We start from the raw sequence: 7502 nt of genomic DNA on the forward strand, positions 1-7502 counted from the left end.
ATTGCTGCTTAAATACAAATAACTTTGTGTCTACCGGTACCTTTTTATAAGCCTGTGCCATAATCTATAAAAATATATATCAGTGACACTACAAAATTAGATACTCTTAAAAGCTGTGAATCTTTTAATTCCTGCAGTAGTTTACTGTTCTTCATGATCTCTGTATAGAAGCACAGAGCCTTTGTTAAGACCCTTCTAGAATGCTAGTCTACAGATTTTGGTGGAAGGGTAGGTACCCTTTAGTCCTGTGAATGCATCCTAAGGTGCACAACCCCTTCTTTGACCAACACAGTAGCAGCATCAAGGCTAACTTCCTGGTTCTTAATCTAAACAAGCTAGATCTACCCTGTTCAAAATCCCCCCATCCCATTTACCTTTCTTTAGCTTCTTCTAGTTCTTTCATTTTGCATTTTTTGTTTGCTCGCAGTGGTTCTCGTGGTTGCCGCTGGGTGCCTATAGCACAACCCCAAGAGACGTGACTGTTGTGTCTTTGGTTTAGGAGAGGAACATAAGGCTAAGAGCTATGTTAACTGTCAAGTATTTACCAATGGTTTGGGCTGCAAACCCTTGCTAGCTCCAAATGGAGAGCATATCCCTATCAGCTCCTGTGGTCTATTAGCTGGATAATAATAATAATAATAATAATAATAATAATAATAATAATTTTATTTATACCCCGCCCTCCCCAGTCGAAACCGGGCTCAGGGCGGCTCACACCAATAAAATTACAATAAAACATAAAAAGCAATTAATTAAAATACAGATTAAAATACAATTTTAAAATTTTAAAGTGCAGCCTCATTTTAAGTAGTCCATAAATCCAAGCCATGAGGGAGGAAAACACAGGGGTCAAACTAAGTCCAACCCAAAGGCCAGGCGGAACAGCTCTGTCTTGCAGGCCCTGCGGAAGGATGACAAATCCCGCAGGGCCCTGGTCTCCTGTGAAAGAGCGTTCCACCAAGTTGGGGCCAATACTGAAAAGGCCCTGGCCCTAGTAGAGGCCAATCTAGCTACCTTATGGCTCGGGATCTCCAGAGTATTGTTGTTTGTGCACCTTAAGGTCTCCGCGGGGCATACCAGGAGAGGCGTCCTGTAGGTACGAGGGTCTCAAGCCGCATAGAAGGCATCTCAAGGCAGCCCTGTTTAGGGAAGCTTTTAATGTTTGATGGATTTCTGTATTTTAGAATTTCTGTTTTTTTGGAAGCCGCCCAGAGTGGCTGGGGGAACCCGGCCAGATGGGCGAGGTATAAATAATAAATAATAATAATAATAATAATAATTATTATTATTATTATTATTATTATTATTATAGGCTTGTAGCCTCAGCAATGCCATTGTCATTTTTCTCTACTGACTTTGGTCCCACTCATTCTTATTATTTACTCTTTCCTACAACAACTATATTGTCACTCTTTTTTCCTTCTGTTCTACAGTCATACGACTGCCGCGGTTTGCGACCGATCAGTTTGCGACCGCCGCTGACCCGGAAGTGTTTACATCCAGGTTCTGCAGCGCGCGGATGCACAGAAGCGATCTGCGCAGCGCACACATGCGCAAAAGCGCTCTATCGGCGCTTCGCGCCCACACAGAAGAGCCACTCCGTTTACGACGTTCTTGGGGAGTGACCGGCTCCCCGGAACGAATTGTGGTCGTAAACCGAGGTATGACTGTACACCCTCATCTGCCATGGAGACACCCCCAAGGTAGAGGTTCTGCGCCGTGTTAAAACATTTTGGCAAAATGGCTATCTCCCTATAAATACACCCAGAATTCAGATTCTATTTATTATTGGCTAATTATTTAAGACATCTATAGAACATTTAATCAAGTTTATAGATGCCTTAAAATAAAGTACAGGAAGGATGTCTAACCTTCTGTATTAAAGGTCCATTTTAGAATTTTAATAACACAAGCTACGGTTCTATCTACAAACACTCTCCAGAATATCTCTACCTTACTATTCTGCTAAGTTATCAGGATCTCAGAAGGGAGACTGTGAACAAAAGAAACAGGTAAAAACACAAATGCATTCTTTTACTTCCAACTGTTGAAAAGTCATATACAGAATAATAGAACTGTAGAGTTGGAAGGGACCCTGAGGATCATCTAGTCCAACCCCCTGCAACGCAGGAATCTTTCACCCAACATGGGGCTCAAACCCATGACCCTGAGATTAAGAGTCTCATGCTCTACCAACAGATAGATGCAAAATATCAGTTTGTCTATTCTGAATGATGGCCAAGCTTATTCTTAAAGGTAAAGGTAAAGGGGCCCCTGACGGTTAAGTCCAGTTGCAAATGACTCTGGGGTTGCAACACTCATCTTGCTTTATTGGCCGAGGGAGCCAGCATTTGTCTGCTCCGCACAGTTTCTCTGGGTCATGTGGCAAGCATGACTAAGTGCACAGAAACGCATTCACCTTCCCACCGGAGCGGTACCTTTTAATCTACTTGCACTTTTTGCCATGCTTTCAAACTGCTAGGTTGGCAGGAGCTGAGACCAAGCAACGGGAGCTCACCACATCGACATCCGCGTCCCAAGCTTATTCTTACTGCATCCTAAAAAATTGCAGCCTACACTCTCCATTCCAGAATACCTACAAGTCCTGAGGGGCATGGGGGGCTACAGTGGGGAGAGGGCAGGAATGCTCTATTGCCCAAAATTAGTTACACATGCTACTGTGGATACAATCCCCAATAAAGTAACCAGTGCAAATGTGTGTAGATAACACCAACCATTGCCTGCCTTCTCATGGGAGTTTTGAAAATTTTATTTCCCTTTAAATCTTAATTTAACTAGATAGAAAAACTTTCTTTTTAAAAATGCATACTTCAAAGGCTGCTGACATTTTCTGTCCCACGATCACTGCACTGGGACCACACCTCATTTTTTAACTGGCAAAGTATAAATTAATTCTTGAATATTAACCATGGCAGTTGCAATAACAACTGATTGAATCAGACTTTCAGAAGTCTGTTTTCTTGAAGAACAGTAATGGACCAAATGTCTGTTTTAATATGATAGATGGAAATACAGTGAGAATGGGCACCACCCCTGCAGAAATACATCTATAGTAATACAGTGACAAATAAGTTGCATTTTACACTCACTGGAGGAGGACAACCAGCTGTCCTGGTTTAAAAACAAAAGTACTATTAAAGATGACCATCTGAAACTCTTAAATCCTACGATAAATAATTGCAAATAACACTGAAAATGAGACGCTTAAAGCCTTTTGTTGTTGTGATGGGAGTGGGGTCACAATGTTGTATGTATGCATTTATGTATGTATGTGTACACACACACCCCTACTGTCTAGATGGAAATTATTGCACAGGTGCAGATGTGTGCCTGAATTTATGAAACTGATACATCACACGGAAAAGGGCAAGATGCAGACAGAAGACAGAGCCAATACCATATCCTTAATTTTTATGAAGGCAGCCTGTGTTGGTAGCATCAGAGCCAGTGATATTTACGTGACTGCGTAACTACTAATGAAGACAATTATACTGATATGTTAGATTCCCACAATTGTCTGCGGGAGTGTGCGGCTCTGTTAAGAGAGCTCATGCTCCAGCCAATAGCACAATGATGCTGTTTGTATGAATCAGTATGCCTCTGCGACTGCTGCATACGCTGCCAGCATGATGTTCACAATCGCATCTCTCTGTGTTTGACCCACCACAACCAAGCAAACTGAAGGAGCTGCCCTCCCAGCCCCCACAGGGTGGAAAACAGTTCATACAAATGGTACCTACTCCATGCAGACCTGCCTAGGTGTGCCTGTACTGATTGTGTCTCAAGAGTGGTGTAGAGAGTCTGCAGTGAGATGCTGATGTAAGTTTCCTTAATTCCACATCAACTTCATATAGCTGTAGTTGCCAAGATACTGCTAGTGAAAATGAAAAAGGTTCAACTTAGTAATTATATTATCTTTGGCTTTAGCTACCTGTATCTCTCCATTGATGGTGGATGTTGCCTTAGGTCAGCTGCTGCTATAACTGTCAGAGAGTCCTCATTGTACAGAAAATGGAAGCTATGTGTGCAGCTGTTCTTAAGTACCTGAAATAAAAGAAATCTAGGTGGGACTTTTTAAGCCCAGTTCAGTTCCTTATTTATGAGGCCAGGAACAAGTGCAGTCCCCATTGTTCCTCTATTTCCTGGCTTTGATGCTTCTATCCTGGGCTGTTTGAACTACAATTCCCCACTGCATCTCCAAAAGGGTTATGTAGTTTAATTATGGTTCACCAGCCTAGCTCTTAATTTTGCTCTTGATTAGCAAGCCGACATTAAGCCGCAATGCAGGTACAACAGGTGGTTCAAACTAACCAGGATTGAAGCACTAAAAGCAGCACATGAAGGGAGGTGGAAAGATGGGAAGAGCTGAAAAGGTCCCACTACTGATGGCGTTTATGCTATGTTACTGAGTACAGGCTCCATTCCTTTGTGCCCTTAGAATATAAGGGCACAAGTTTATATAAGGCAACTTCCTATATTTTGAAGGTCATAAAGTTAGAACTGGCATGCTATTATCTACCCAAAAGGAGTAGAGCTCAGGGAGCAAGATTCCAATTTTCTTAATCCTAGCTGAGGTCTGAGTCTTTAACCTCCGCAATGCAACTCATGTTCTCGACCAGCGAGCAATGGATTCCTTATCTCCCATCTGCTCCTACTTGTGAAATGCACGTGGCTTCTGCATTGCAAGGTAAAAATAAGGAATGTCTTGGGAGAAACATTAAGGAGTTTTTGCAAGCACCACTCAGCCTGCTATTAGCAGATAGGTGTGCACCGTCTGCCCAAATTCTCCAGCTGCAAAAGTAGTGTGAAGTCTTACGAATTGAGGGAGAAGCAGAATGAGAGTGTGTGCAAGCACACAGCACCATCAGATGCTGCCCTTTAAAACAGCTGTTATGCTAAACAGGCCACATTAGTTTTCAGGAGCTTAAAATGCATTTTGGGGGTTCAATGAAGGCTGCTTCACACTAGCAGGGCACATTCACTCCATTCCCAAGTCATGGTTTGCCATCAAAGTGGAAAATACTCTTGCTTTTGAACTATCAATGCATTTTGCTATTACACAGATGAAGCTTATGTTTGGTAAACCCCAGTCCAAGTCAAGTCAGGGTGACTGTTGCTATCTCACACATGATATGCTTTTACTTGCATCAGACTCTCTTGTAGGATAAATGAGCAGTCACGGTACTAGTCTGTATGAATAATCTTGCATCCTCTCCAATCAAGGAAGTTTCACATCAAATGAATTATAGTAGCCTGCAGTTGTTTAAAAAATGCTTACTCTATTAGACCATTAAGAAGCAGAAGAAATCCCTAAAGATTCATAAGTAAAGCATCAATGGAAAATATCTAGTTAGTGAGGAGCCCAGAGAAAGCAAGTCAGTGCTGCAATTGCATGGGGATCTTGTTTTTCTTTCGGAGAAAATATTCCAGATGAAATAGGGTTGTTAACACCTTATTTGAAATACTTGTGTTGTTAAAGTTTATACAGTACAGTACTTACGATAGCAGGCTTGAAATTCGCAAGAGAAGACACCATTTCCGTAATTAAGAGTCCTTGAACCCTGCGCCTGTTCCTAGTGTCATCTCGCTGACACATTTTACAGACTCCTAGGTGTGTGTGACATCCTCAATTAAAGAGACAAGCCATTATTCCTGTAGTAGTCAGTCCGTATAAGGACTGACAGAAGCAGGGGCATGATGGAGGAGGGGAGAAATTGGCCGTAAAAAGCGTGGGGTCTTTTGGATATGTATCTGTTGGCATTTTGGAAGAAAGCTGGGCTGTGCAGGAACCCACTGCTTCATCATTGCTCTACTGTAGCCCAAATGGGTCAGCCATCATGTTCCACCTTTCTTTCAACTGTTTAAAATCACAGGTAAAGGAGTTGTATTAAGAGGTGGCTACAGAACATTGGTTTATAGTTCCACTTTAGGCTTGACACTGCTACTGTCATAGATAATCTCCTTTCTCAGGAAGATTAATTCCCTCCGGCTCAGAGAATTTAAAAAGATCGGAATTGGCATTTCAAAGAAAAAGGCACCCTCAATATTTATACGAGTTGACAAGAGCTCCACTCCCTGCATGCTCTTGCACTGAGCCAAGCAATTTCCTCCTCTCCCCCCTTTTCAAATAGGGGTACTGACATGTCACACTGGCTCATTGGAAATCAAGGAGAGCTAATGCTATCAGAATAAATTCTCTTTCCACAGCCTAACAGTGGAGAGCAAGTACTGCCATTTAAGTCTGCCAGCAGCTATGGAATGGTGCAATGTGTAAGTAAAAAAAGGGGGGGGGGCTGAAAATTTATTTCAGAATTCCATCTTTCATATGGCAAAATGCTTTTTAGATCCAAAGGAGGTAGGAACTTCTGGAACATGGAGATCATGAGTTTGTCCAATGTTTTAAACTGGTTCTTGAGTTTGAGCAGACTTTTTTATATTAACACCCTCAAGTTTGATTTTTTAAAAAAGTTTTTAAATTGCATGCTATAAAGTAGTCATCAGCACTGTTTAGTGTACAAAGGGCCTGTTACTAGAATCTAACCCAACTTGAAGTGCCTGGAATAATTGCCATCAGCCCCATTAAGTTTCCATTCTGGCTGGTGAACTCTAGAGAATTGAAACAACCACAATACTCGAAAGAATTTGGCACAATGTACCGCAAGGCCTCCTTCCCATGAGTTCCTGCAAGTTGATCAGACTGACTGGTCAACATTAAAGAATGGGACATGTCTCTGATATTAAGCAAAGCGTCCGGAAAAGGCTTGCATGCAGCTAATGTGTAGATTCCTTTTTCGTTTGGGGCAGAAGGTTCTGATCAGACATCCATCGCTACAAAACAATTCCTTGGCTGTGTTCGCAGTGCTGGACATGTTACACAAAACATGTCCAGAATATTTCTCAATTGTGCTTGCAGCCCCCCTTTTTTTAAAAAAGTATGTTTTTAAATTAGTTATTATGGAACCACATTGGCAACTACCGGTAAACAGTAACAAAAATTCAGTAATATAGCCAACTAAAGGCAGGGTATACAAAACCTAAATATATTAAATAATAACCATCTAAAATCATGACAGCCATATTTATTTAGGTGGCACAGAGATACCTGTAAACCTGAAACTAAACTATATGAAATAAAAACCCACCATAATGAATGGAAATTATCAGGTTCTTCCTGTTCCTTAGAGACCCATAACTTAGGTGTCATTTTCTTTCTGCAATAACTAAATTCCAGAGATGTTTATACCATCAAGATATAGTCAGATTTATTAATGATTTAGCTGCCACAATCTATGTCAAAAGTTCACTGCTCCCTTCCTGAACTCATCATTTATAGAAGGCTTATCTGTGATAATCATACTGTGTGAATTGCTCTGACCAGTTGGCATCTCATTCATTTCACCTACAACAAGTATATTAGTCATTCCAAATGACTTGAAGAAACGTAAGTGATTAACAGGAGTAACGTAAGGAAGAAAATCAGG

The sequence above is a fragment of the Zootoca vivipara genome, chromosome 11 (genome assembly GCF_965207765.1).
Source record: "Zootoca vivipara chromosome 11, rZooViv2.hap1.1, whole genome shotgun sequence".
Taxonomy (NCBI): domain Eukaryota; kingdom Metazoa; phylum Chordata; class Lepidosauria; order Squamata; family Lacertidae; genus Zootoca; species Zootoca vivipara.